General features: G+C 41.0%; 1 long non-coding RNA gene across 1 annotated transcript in view; it reads left to right on the top strand.

Moving 5' to 3' along the window:
• LOC133644374 (uncharacterized) overlaps positions 1–13,159 on the top strand; it is a 37,426-nt gene extending 24,267 nt beyond the window's left edge. The window contains exons 4-5 of the long non-coding RNA XR_009824762.1: positions 9,567–9,660; positions 12,485–13,159. This is a non-coding gene — a long non-coding RNA (uncharacterized LOC133644374). The remainder of the gene's footprint in view (positions 1–9,566; positions 9,661–12,484) is intronic.
• The last annotated feature ends 927 nt before the right edge of the window (positions 13,160–14,086 follow it).

Below are 14,086 nucleotides of genomic sequence, written 5' to 3'. Positions count from 1 at the left end.
TTCGCTAACTGTTCACTCGTCAGTCACTGAATGTGAATCAAATCACAACGGCATGCTCCAAGTTGGCTCAGGCTGGTAAAAGAAAGGTGGACAAGGAAAACCGACGTTTCAAGGAAGAATGGACAGAGCAATATGTTTTCATCCTACCTACTGCAAGTACCAGACCAATGTGTCTAATATGCAACAGTACTGTTGCTCTGGTGAAAAGTGAAAATCTGAAACGTCACTATCTGAAAGAGCACCGCGAATTTGAAGAGACATTTCCTCATGATTCAGAGCTAAAAAAAAAAGAAATCACGAGGCTGAAAAAGTCATATGAAACATCAAGCAAGATTTTTGTTAAATCTATGACACAACAACAAATAGCAACAGAGTGCTCACTCAGAGTGGCATGGGTTTTGGGTAAACACAAGAAGCCATTCTCTGGTGCAGAAATTATTAAATAATGCTTGACTGAAGTGATGGGTGCCATGTTTGAAGGCAAAGAAAAGGAAGAAATGACAGCTAAAATAAATCAAATCCCACTCTCTGATGCCACAGCTACCAGACGTACTGAAATATTTATTTTATTTAATTTCTTATTTATTTTTCTTTCAAAGAAAATCTTTCATGTATTTTATTGGATATTTATTTTATTTTTGTTAATTTTAAGAAAATGTTAAACTACTACCTACCTCCTGCTACTATATAAGTTTGACCGATAATAAACGGACTCAGCCTGTTTCAAAATAACACTTGTGGACCTTCAAGATTTGTACTTGAGGACCCCTGGTCTATATAATTGAACAGTATTTATGTTGTGTACAATGTGTATTTATAATATGTTGTGAAAAGGAAATTTCATATTTTTTGGAAGCTCATCTCATACTTGACTTTGTTTATAGGGTTAGGCGCAATAAGTGTTCAACTTCAGCCTAAACCCTTTCGGTCTGCAACATTTTTTTTTAAATTTATGAATGTACAACAGTTTGTTTATTAATGTACATCTGTTTGTTTATGTAAAACTGTTTGTTTATTTTGTTGACCATCGACCGAAGAAATAATTAACTAACTAACTGTTTATAGGAATTTTCCACCATTCTTCCAAAAGTGCATTGGTGAGGTCACACACCAGGCCTGGCTTTTAGTCTCCGTTCTAATTCATCCCAAAGGTGTTCTATCGGGTTCAGGTCATGACTCTGTGCAGGCCAGTCAAGTTCATCCACACCAGACTCTGTCATCCATGTCTTTATAAACCTTGCTTTCTGCACTGGTGCCCAGTAATTTTGGAAGAGGAAGGGGCTCGCTCCAAACTGTTCCCACAAGGTTGGGAGCATGGAATTGTCCAAAATGTTTTGGTATCCTGGAGCGTTCAATGTTCCTTTCGCTGGAACTAAGGGGCAAAGCCCAACTCCTGAAAAACAACCCCACACCATAATTCCTCCTCCACCAAATTTCACACTCGGCACAATGCAGTCCGAAATGTACCGTTCCCCTGGCAACCTCCAAACCCAGACTCCTCCATCAGTTTGCCAGATGGAAAAGCGTGATTCATCACTCCAGAGAAGGCGTCTCCACTGCTCTAGAGTCCAGTGGGGACGTGCTTTACACCACTGCATCCCACGCTTTGCATTGGACTTGGTGATGTATGGCTTAGATGCAGCTGCTCGCCCATGGAAACCCATTCCATGAAGCTCTCTGCGTACTGTACGTGGGCTAATTGGAAGTTTGGAGCTCTGTAGCAATTGACTGTGCAGAAAGTCGTTGCACTATGCGCTTCAGCATCCTCTCTGTCAGTTTACGTGGCCTACCACTTGGTGACTGAGTTGCTGTTGTTCCCCAACTCTTCACTTTTCTTATAGTAAAGCCCACAGTTGACTTTGGAATATTTAGGAGCGAGGAAATTTCACGGCTGGATTTGTTGTACAGGTGGCATCCTATGACAGTTCCGCGCTGGAAATCACTGAGAGCGGCCCATTCTTTCACAAATGTTTGTAAAAACAGTCTCCATGCCTAAGTGCTTGATTTTATACACCTGTGATTAGGACACCTGATTCTCATCATTTGAATGGGTGGCCAAATACTTTTGGAAATATAGAATATTATTCCTGTAAGGATGGTGAAATTATCTTCCAAATCAGTGTGTCTGCAATCAATTTGTGGCTTGTTAAACAAATTCAGACATGATCTAATCCGCTTTAGCAATGTGGTGGAATCCTGTTAGTCTGAGAGTGGAAAGCTACTTGGATTGAATGACAGCCAAGGGAATTTTGGCGCTACTGTGTTTATTTTGGCATGATAGCGATCAAAACGGGATGATTTACTGTTTGGCGTGCTGCCATTACTGATGGCAACACTCAAAACAGAGGCGCTTCCTTCCTCCGCTAACTGTTACCTTAAGTTATTTACATTTGTTATCTAATTGAAGAGATTTATTTTTTGTATGGAATGTAGGTTGACAAAGAAAAAGAAAAGACTGTAATAAAAATCTTAATGCAGCTCTTCATTGGAGTATTTAGCTAAAGTTCCGCGAATAAGTGTCTTTGTCAAAAATCTGACTAGAAACAAATGATTGAACTGTTTTGACCTGAAATAAAATTACTCTGAAAAGTAGTTGAAGACAAACTGATTTTTTTTTACATTTGTGTTTTTACCTACAGTCGTGGTCAAAAGTTGACATACACTTGTAAAGAACATAATGTCATGGCTGTCTTAAGTTTAAAATACTTTCTACAACTCTTATTTTTTTGTGATAGAGTGATTGGAGCACATACTTGTTGGTCACAAAAAACATTCATGAAGTTTGGTTCTTTTATGAATTTATTATGGGTCTACTGAAAATGTGAGCAAATGTGCTGGGTCAAAAGTATACATACAGCAATGTTAATATTTGCTTACATGTCCCTTGGCAAGTTTCACTGCAATAAGGCGCTTTTGGTAGCCATCCACAAGTTTCTGCTTGAATTTTGGACCACTCCTCTTGACAAAATTGGTGCAGTTCAGCTAAATGAGTTAGTTTCCTGACATGGACTTGTTTCTTCAGCATTGTCCACACGTTTAAGTCAGGACCCAACCTCAGGGCTGATGATTTTAGCTTATCCTGAAGAATTTGGAGGTAATCCTCCTTTTTCATTGTCCCATTTACTCTCTGTAAAGCACCAGTTCCATTGGCAGCAAAACAGGCCCAGAGCATAATACTACCACCACCATGCTTGACTGTAGACCTGGTGTTCCTGGGATTTAAAGGCCTCACCTTTTCTCCTCCAAACATATTGCTGTATGTTGTGGCCAAACAGCTCAATTTTTGTTTCATCTGACCACAGAACTTTCCTCCAGAATGTCTTATCTTTGTCCATGTGATGTCAAGTGTATGTAAACTTTTGACCACGACAAAGTAAAGAAATCAAACAATGTACCAATTATGATACAAGTGAAGAAACTGTGCAAAATACAAAGAAGAATACTCATGATAAACATTTAGAATTTATTGATAATCTTATTTATCTCACTATATGAATTACAACTTACTTTGCTATTTATTATGTTTTTATAATTGGATTATATAAGGAGTAAATTGTGAACAAATTGAGAACAGGAAGTGAACAAAAGTGTTAGTAATTGCTATGAAATAGGATTAAATAAACTTTGCATCTTCCTACTCCTTTTCGAACATGTTGAATATAGAAACTGTGACTGATCATGTTGTAAATGTATGCATGTTCGAAATGAACTCAAACCACTAACCATATAAAATTTCTCGTATTTCTTAGATTAATGGAAAATGCTGTCTAAGCTTGCAAACAAACCAAAAAAATACATCAACTAAATCTACTGAAATAAATTTAGGGCTGTCATAGTTTGCGCGTATCTACAGCTGAAACTCTGAACTCTTTGATATCATGCCAAGGTTTGTTTATTCCAGCAGTTACATTTACAAGGTGAAACTAATATATGACATATGCATATGGCTTGCAGCTTAGGAAAACCTTGAATTGAAAATATCAGAAAATGTGGGATTTTCACAAACTGTGAGCCGTGATCATCAAAATTAGAAGAAAAAAAGGTATGACATACACTATACTGCCAAAAGTATTTGGCCACCCATCCAAATGAGAATCAGGTGTCCTAATCACTTGGCCCGGTCACAGGTGTATAAAATCAAGCATGGAGACTGTTTCTACAAACATTAGTGAAAGAATGGACCAATGTGACCTCCCAATTAGCCCACGTACAGTACGCAGAGAGCTTCATAGAATGGGTTTCCATGGCCGAGCAGCTGCATCTAAGCCATACATCACCAAGTCCAATGCAAAGTGTGGGATGCAGTGGTGTAAAGCACGTTGCCACTGGACTCTAGAGCAGTGGAGACGCTTTCTGTAGAGTGATGAATCACGCTTTTGCATCTGGCAATCTGATGGACTTGTATGGGTTTGGAGGTTGCCAGGAGAATGGTGCATTTCTGCATTGTGCCGAGTGTGAAATTTGGTGGAGGAGGAATTCTGGTGTGGTTGTTTTTTTTCAGGAGTTGGGCTTGGCCCCTTAGTTCCAGTGAAAGGAACTTTGAATGCTCCAGGATACCAAAACATTTTTGGACAATTCCATGCTCCCAACCTTGTGGGAACAGTTTGGAGCGGGCCACTTCCTCTTCCAACATGACTCTGCACCAGTGCTCAAAGCAAGGTCCATAAAAACATGGATGACAGAGTCTGGTGTGAATGAACTTGACTGGCCTGCACAGAGTCCTGACCTGAACCCGGTAGAACACCGGAGACTGACAGCCAGGCCTTCTCGACCAACATCAGTGTGTGACCTCACCAATGCGCTTTTGGAAGAATGGTGGAAAATTCTTATAAACACACTCCGCAACCTTGTGGACAGCCTTCCCAGAAGAGTTGAAGCTGTAATAGCTGCAAAAGGTGGACCGACCTCATATTGAACCCTATGGGTTAGGAATGGGATGGCACTTCAAGTTCATATGTGAGTCAAGGCAGGTGGCCAAATACTTTTGGCAATATAGTGTATCTCACATATTACTTTCACATTTGGGGTTAAAATGATGAAATGAATGGACTTTTACACGATATTCAAATTGTTTGACTTTCACCTGAATAAGTTTTTTTGCTTTGCTAGTTTGCATGAACATTTGTTTGGCTTTAAATTGAAGAAACTCTGTTGTACTTGCTAGTAAAAGTAAACTAATGTGTGCATTTAAAAGCCAACAGCTGTTTTTCCCCCCTCTCCATTCGTGTCAGGACTTTCCCACTGTACTTAATCTCGTTTTTGAATGTTTCCAATGTTTTCTTATCGACGCCGAAGGCGGAAAGTTTGCCCCGTGATTCGCTGCTGCCTGATATGTGAGCGCATGATGCAAGATAAGCCACTTTCACTTTTGATTGAGTAATGTTTAACATGCTTCCGGTGATGACGAAACGGTAGAGACACGATACAACACAGAGGACAAAAACTGAGAATTAAGAGCAACCCTGAAACTTGTTGCAGGTTTCATGCACGCGAACAACAAAACAAGACTGGAAAAATTCCATGTGCCGTTTGCCAGCATGTGAGATTGCTGTTTATCTGCATGGGTAAGTTGTAAACATGCTGCATGGGTCCTGTCAGCTAGTTGGATTTTAATATCACATTAGAATATATGATATGTACAGTCGTGGTCAAAACATAAAAAACATAATGTCATGGCTGTCTTGAGTTTCCAATAATTTATACAACTCTTATGTTTTTGTGATAGAGTGATTGGAGCACATACTTGTTGGTCACAAAAACATTCATGAAGTTTGGTTCTTTTATGAATTTATTATGGGTCTACTGAAAATGTGAGCAAATCTGCTGGGTCAAAAGTATACATACAGCAATGTTAATATTTGCTAACATGTCCCTTGGTAAGTTTCACTGCAATAAGGCGCTTTTGGTAGCTTCTGGCAAGCTTCTGGTTGAATGTTTGACCACTCCTCTTGACAAAATTGGTGCAGTCGAACTAAATTTATTGGTTTTCTGACATGGATTTGTTGCTTCAGCATTGTCCACACGTTTAAGTCAGGACTTTGGGAAGGCCATTCTAAAACCTTAATTCTAGCCTGATTTAGCCATTCCTTTACCACTTTTGACGTGTGTTTGGGGTCATTGTCCTGTTGGAACACCCAACTGCGCCCAAGACCCAACCTCCGGGCTGATGATTTTAGGTTGTCCTGAAGAATTTGGAGGTAATCCTCCTTTTTCATCGTCCCATTTACTCTCTGTAAAGCACCAGTTCCATTGGCAGCAAAACAGGCCCAGAGCATAATACTACCGCCACCATGCTTGACAATAGGATTGGTGTTCCTGGGATTAAAGGCCTTTCTTACCTTTATTCCTCCAAACATATTGCTGGGTATTGTGGCCAAACAGCTACATTTTTGTTTCATCTGTCATCACAGGGACAAAGATAAGACCTTCTGGAGGAAAGTTCTGTGGATTAAGAAAATAAGAGTTGTAGAAATGATTGGAAACTCAAGACAGCCATGACTATATGTTCTTCACAAGTATATGTACACTTTTGACCACTTTTGCTGCAACACTGCATTTTCTTGCACCTGGATCATTACAGCACACTAACAATAAAGCAGTGTTTCCCACAGATTGGCAACCAGGGAGGTGTCAATATGATGTAATTGTAGAATAGAATAGAATAGACTTTATTGTCATTATATTTGCATATAACGAGATTAAGGACTCCAATTTAAGGTGTGGTAGTGGGAACAAATATGGGGTAAAAATAAATTACACAAGAGGTAATAAAGAAAAAAAACAACTAACAATTGAAATAAACAGACTACTATCCAATAAAAATAATAAGCAATCCTGTACAATATACAAAACACTATAGAAATACAAAATACTGTACAATATACCGTACAAGACAAGAGTACCGGAGTAAAAAATAACAATCAGTGTCGGATGTATTGCACTCGAAGGGTAATATTGCACAGTAGGGTATTAGGGTAGGATATTTTATAGGGGTGAATTATTATTATAAGTTAGAGTTCAGGATGGTGACAGCTCTGGGAAAGAAGCTGTCTCTGAGCCTGTTTGTTCTGGCTCTGATGCACCTGTAACGCCTGCCCGATGGTAGTAGGTCGAACAGGTGGAAGCCAGGGTGTGTGCTGTCCTTATTGATGCTTTTTGCTCTATTGAGACAGCGGGAGTTGTGTAAATCCTTCAGGGAGGGGCTATTACGTGTGCATTCTTTTAAAAAGGCTAAAAACATGTTATACATTTATTTAGAGACACATCTGTATTATTATAGCAAAGTACAGTGCATAAATATACACATGGCGTGCACACACTTGCAGGGATCCTGTTAAATCAACGATAGTTTGATATAAACGGAATAAAAAATAGAAAATGATTAAGAACAGCGGCTATGTAAATATTAACAACTGTATGTCATTTATTCAATGTCATTTATTCAATGCCTGTCTGTCTAGTGGGATCTGTCCAAAGCTTTGGAAGGAAGGAAACATTATACCAACAATAAAAGACCCCAAACTCCTTCTGAATGGTCAATAGTAGACCAATTACAATCTTATCAATTCTTAGTAAACAGCTCGAGAAGATTGTATCTAAACAGATTCAAGATTACTTTACGATAAATAATTTAATAGATAATGCTCAACATGGCTATAGAAATGGACATTCCACATGTACAGCACTAGTTAAGATGACTGGTGATTGTCTAATGGGAATTGATAAAGGTTTGTTATTAGGTGCAATTTTATTAGATTTGACTTCTGCTTTTGATCTTATAGAGACCATACATTGATTGATTGATAAATTTAAATGTTACGGTTTGGGTTCTATGGCCGTCTCTTGGTTTGAGAGTTATTTATCTGACAGAACTCAACGTGTTGGTCCATGGTGATGCTCTGCCAGGCCTCTGCTGCAGCTGTCTCCACTTCCTGCTTGTTCTTTGGGCATTAAAAAAAATAAAAAAAAAATATATATATATATTTTTTGTCATTAAAAAATACAATCATGCGTGCTTACGGACTGTATCCCTGCAGACTGTATTGATCTATATTGATATATAATGTAGGAACCAGAAATAATAACAGAAAGAAACAACCCTTTTGTGTGATTGAGTGTGAATGAGTGTAAATGGGGGTAGGAGGTTTTTTGTGTTGGTGCACTAATTGTAAGTGTATCTTGTGTTTTTTATGTTGATTTATGTGCATAGCATAGATCCAACGAATCGATGACTAAATTAATCGGCAACTATTTTTATAATCTATTTTAATCGATTAGTTGTTGCAGCCCTAATATATACATATGTATGTGTATATATATATATATATATATATATATATATATATATATATATATATATGTGTGTGTGTGGGACACATACATATTACGCTCTACCACGGTATCGAGCACTATTTTTTGGATAATCTAATTAAGACATATATATATATATATATATATATATATATATATATATATATATATATATATATATATATATATATATATATATATATATATATATATATATATATATATATATATATATATATATATGTATATATATGTATTATACACAGAGTTTCCCCTATATGTATTTCATGTAGCGCACGGCAAGAGCAAGATAGATGCCACCACATCTTCAAAATAAATAGTTTATTTACATGAAAAAAATTTTTTACAAGAAAACAAATGTTACTAAGACTGTATATTGTATGAATGCATATACTGTATATGGTCTATTATTTACATACTGTTGGCCTTAACAAGTTTGAAAAACATCTCAAATATAAAACAGTTCCTTGATGCTTTATTTTGAAAAATAAAATAATGTGCATCTATATCGCCTGTCAGGAGTTCTACAGCTGGTGGCGCACCTATTGACGCTCAGCAAAAGTAAGAAGAGAAAGTGTCATTTGAGTAGCAAAATAACGGTTGAAATGCTACCTGTCCATCCAGGCTAGTAAAAGGAAATAAACGAAAGAACATACTAGAAAATATATATGCTAACTAGCTATCATAAATAGTAAAAACATTCATAAAGGACTTTATAAAGGCATCATGTTTACATAAAAACATTCTCCAAACAATAAAACAGTGCAGTAAATCAATAATGTAAGTCCAGGGTGAGCAAGTTGGATTTGTTGGATTTGAAGGCGCTCACTGTGTCACATGACTCATTTAGACACCATGGAGACAACAAAGTTCACTTCATAGACCACTGATCTCAGTCTCTCGGATGCTGGAGGTTCTAGTCTTCAGTACTCACAGCGGCTCCCCAGCAGGGAGCTCAGGCCCACAGTCACGTTCTTGATCTTGAAGCGTCCCGTGGAGCGCAAGTCCAGTGCCGCTTCCTGGCCGGCCTGCAGGTAGGCGATGGCGTGGAGCCCTCTGCAGGCTTCGCGTGACTCCTCTAGGATGAAGGTGTGGAGGGGGGCTGCCATCCCCACCACCCTCAGCTGCAGCTTCCCGCTGGCCTCCTTGTCCAGGCTCCTGTAGCACACGTCCATGTAGAGGACGTAGGGCCCCGTGCAGTTGACCGAAATCTTGCTTTTGTGTTTGTCGGCCAGGTCCATCATGTTACTGCTGCGGATGTTCTTGAAGTGCAAGGTGGTGTTACCCCAGATGTCTGCGGGCGGACCACCGACAATTAGAGTGAGACAAGTGAGTAAGATCTTGGTATTAAAAGTCCATCTTGTAAGTCATTTACAGGGCTTCCCAGCAGGCACAAGACGTTGATTATACATACACTATATTGCCAAAAGTATTTGGCTACCCATCCAAATGATGAGAATCAGGTGTCCTAATCACTTGGCCCGGCCACATGTGTATAAAATCAAGCACTTAGGCATGGAGACTGTTTCTACAAACATTCGTGGAAGAATGGGCCGCTCTCAGTGATTTCCAGCGTGGAACTGTCATAGGATGCCACCAGTGCAACAAATCCCGTCGTGAAATTTCCTCGCTCCTAAATATTCCAAAGTCAACTGTCGGCTTTATTATAAGAAAATAGAAGAGTTTGGGAACAGCAGTAACTCAGTCACCAAGTGGTACACATGGATGACAGAGTCTGGTGTGGATGAACTTGACTGGCCTGCACAGAGTCCTGACCTGAACCCAATAGAACATCTTTGGGGTGAATTAGAATGGAGACAGAGAGCCAGGCCTTCTCAACCAACATCAGTGTGTGACCTCACCAATGCGCTTTTGGAAGAATGGTGGAAAATTACTATAAACACACTCCGCAACCTTGTGGACAGCCTTCCCAGAAGAGTTGAAGCTGTAATAGCTGCTAAAGGTGGACCAACATCATATTGAACCCTATGGGTTAGGAATGGGATGGCACTTCAAGTTTATATGTGAGTCAAGGCAGGTGGCCAAATACTTTTGGCAATATAGTGTATGTGGCCTTTAAAACTGACTTTGAAACAATGTTGCAAATTAGTTGCATTTGTAAATTGAGACAACGTTGATGTCCAACGTTGGATCCACGTAGTTGCTTGGGAAATTACCAAATTTCAATGTCACAACCTGGCATTAAAACAACGTTGAGAACTTGTTGAATCAGGTCCTGATGTTGAGCAACTCAGACGTAACGTTGAAACAACATGGGACGGCGTGGGGAAGTTGGTAGAGTGGCCGTGTCAGCAATCGGAGTGTTGCTGGTTACTGGGGTTCAATCCCCACCTTCTACCATCCTAGTCACGTCCGTTGTGTCCTTGGGCAAGACACTTCACCCTTGCTCCTGATGGCTGCTGGTTAGCGCCTTGCATGGCAGCTCCCACCATCAGTGTGTGAATGTGTGTGTGAATGGGTGAATGTGGAAATACTGTCAAAGCGCTTTTAGTACCTTGAAGGTAGAAAAGCGCTATACAAGTATAACCCGTTCATCATTTATTTATTATTTTTGACGTTTAATCAATGTTGGGTTGTGCCTTTGATTTAACCATTAAATTTTGGTCATTTTCCAACCAATATTTTACAACACAAATAGAACGCTGAAACAACATGCTTTTTGACAATGTTTTTTCAATGTCAGGTTGTGACTTTGAAATTTGGTAATTTCCCAAGCAACTACGTGGATCCAACGTTGGACATCAACGTTGTCTCAATTTACAAATGCAACTAATTTGCAACATTGTTTCAAAGTCAGTTTTAAAGGCCACATACACTATATTGCCAAAAGTATTTGGCCACCTGCCTTGACTCACATATAAACTTGAAGTGCCATCCCATTCCTAACCAATAGGGTTCAATATGAGGTCGGTCCACCTTTTGCAGCTATTACAGCTTCAACTCTTCTGGGAAGGCTGTCCACAAGGTTGCGGAGTGTGTTTATAGGAATTTTCCAGCATTCTTCCAAAAGCGCATTGGTGAGGTCACACACTGATGTTGGTCGAGAAGGCCTGGCTCTGTCTCCATTCTAATTCACCCCAAAGGTGTTCTATTGGGTTCAGGTCAGGACTCTGTGCAGGCCAGTCAAGTTCATCCAAACCAGACTCTGTCATCCATGTGTTTATGGACCTTGCTTTAGGCACTGGTGCACAGTCATGTTGAAAGAGGAAGGGGCCCGCTCCAAACTGTTCCCACAAGGTTGGGAGCATGGAATTGTCCAAAATGTTTTGGTATCCTGGAGCATTCAAAGTTCCTTTCACTGGAACTTAGGGGCCAAGCCAACTCCTGAAAAACAACCCCACACCATGATTCCTACTCCACCAAATTTCACACTCGGCACAATGCAGTCCGAAATGTAGCGTTCTCCTGGCAACCTCCAAACCCAGACCAGTCCATCAGATTGCCAGATGGAAAAGCGTGATTCATCACGCCAGAGAAGGCGTCTCCACTGCTCTAGAGTCCAGTGGCGACGTGCTTTACACCACTGCATCCCACGCTTTGCATTGGACTTGGTGATGTATGGTTTAGATGCAGCTGCTCAGCCATGGAAACCCATTCCATGAAGCTCTCTGCGTACTGTACGTGGGCTAATTGGAAGGTCACATAAAGTTTGGAGCTCTGTAGCAACTGACTGTGCAGAAAGTCTTTGCACTATGCGCTTCAGCATCCGCTGACCCCTCTCTGTCAGTTTACGTGGCCTACCACTTGGTGGCTGAGTTGCTGTTGTTCCCAATAATAATATATGATAAAGCCGACAGTTGACTTTGGAATATTTAGGAGCGAGGAAATTTCACGACTGGATTTGTTGCATGGGTGGCATCCTATGACAGTTCCACTCTGGAAATCACTGAGAGCGGCCCATTCTTTCACAAATGTTTGTAGAAGCAGTCTCCATGCCTAAGTGCTTGATTTTATACACCTGTGGCGGGCCAAGTCATTAGGACACCTGATTCTCATCATTTGGATGGCTGGCCAAATACTTTTGGCAATATAGTGTATGTGCAGATTTGGAAATATTAGGGTAACACACAAAAACACCAGTTTCAAAACATTCACCAAGTCAATGTTGCATCATAAGCAGTAACAATTCCAGAAGGCTTCCTCACCTGAGATGACGTCAAACTGGATGTGCACGTCGTCTCCAGGCGCCTGCTGAAAACACAGAAATGGACTTTTAGGGATTTTAATGTGTGTCGTTTCTGATGGCCTTTGCTACTACTAAGTTTAGGAACATAAAGTCGCCATTGAGCACACCGAGGTCATGTCCTCTGTATTTATTAAGTGACAAAAAAAGATCTGCAAATATACTTTGTGAAGGACATCATGTGCGCGGTACATCATCCTCTCTCAATACACGATCTTTGGTCATGCTACAACTCCAGACAACAATGTAACGCAATGAAGTCCACTTTTACTTTAAACATTATCCGATACGAAATGAGCTGTCAACAAACTGGCGTCACTAATGTTAGTTTCACCGGAATGAAATCGATGTTAAACGCTGTCTGTGTAATACCGTTGTCATGTCAGTCAGGTGCCGCCCCGCTCTACACCCAGAACACGCGCTGTGCGAAGGGATCCGCAGTCCGTGTGTAATAATCTCCTTCCGCGTCTGTACCTGACGACCGCATTTCAGGCTGGCCGCTCTGGAAACACTCTGTGGAAACGCTGCCCACCCACACTGCGCGTCTGAGCTGCTGTGACTTAGATTAACATAGTAACTAATTAGATTTCCATCCATCCATCCATCTTCTTCCGCTTACGCGAGGTCGGGTCGCAGGGGCAGCAGCCTAAGCAGGGAAACCCAGACTTCCCTCTCCCCAGCCACTTCATCCAGCTCTTCCCGGGGGATCCCGAGGCGTTCCCAGGCCAGCCGGGAGACATAGTCTTCCCAACGTGTCCTGGGTCTTCCCCGTGGCCTCCTACCGGTCGGCCGTGCCCTAAACACCTCCCTAGGGAGGCGTTCGGGTGGCATCCTGACCAGATGCCCGAACCACCTCATCTGGCTCCTCTCCATGTGGAGGAGCAGCGGCTTTACTTTGAGCTCCCCCCGGATGGCAGAGCTTCTCACCCTATCTCTAAGGGAGAGCCCCGCCACCCGGCGGAGTAAACTAATTTCGGCCGCTTGTACCCGTGATCGTGTCCTTTCGGTCATAACCCAAAGCTCATGACCATAGGTGAGAATGGGAATGTAGATCGACCAGGAAATTGAGAGCTTTGCCTTCCGGCTCAGCTCCTTCTTCACCACAACGGATCGATACAGCGTCCGCATTACTGAAGACGCCGCACCGATCCGCCTGTCGATCTCACGATCCACTCTTCCCTCACTCGTGAACAAGACTCAGAGGTACTTGAACTCCTCCACTTGGGGCAAGATCTCCTCCCCAACCCGGAGATGGCACTCCAGCCTTTTCCGGGCGAGAACCATGGACTCAGACTTGGAGGATTACCATAGTAACTCATTAGATGACCATAGTAACTCATTAGATGAGCATAGTCCCTCATTAGATGACCATAGTAACTCATTAGATGACCATAGTAACTCATTAGATGAGCATAGTACCTCGGTAGATGAGCATAGTACCTCATTAGATGAGCATAGTCCCTCATTAGATGACCATAGTAACTCATTAGATGACCATAGTAACTCATTAGATGACCATAGTAACTCATTAGATGAGCATAGTAACTCATT

This window comes from Entelurus aequoreus, linkage group LG27, assembly GCF_033978785.1.
Source record: "Entelurus aequoreus isolate RoL-2023_Sb linkage group LG27, RoL_Eaeq_v1.1, whole genome shotgun sequence".
Classification (NCBI taxonomy): Eukaryota; Metazoa; Chordata; class Actinopteri; order Syngnathiformes; family Syngnathidae; genus Entelurus; species Entelurus aequoreus.
This window is presented reverse-complemented; position numbering and strand designations above follow the sequence as displayed.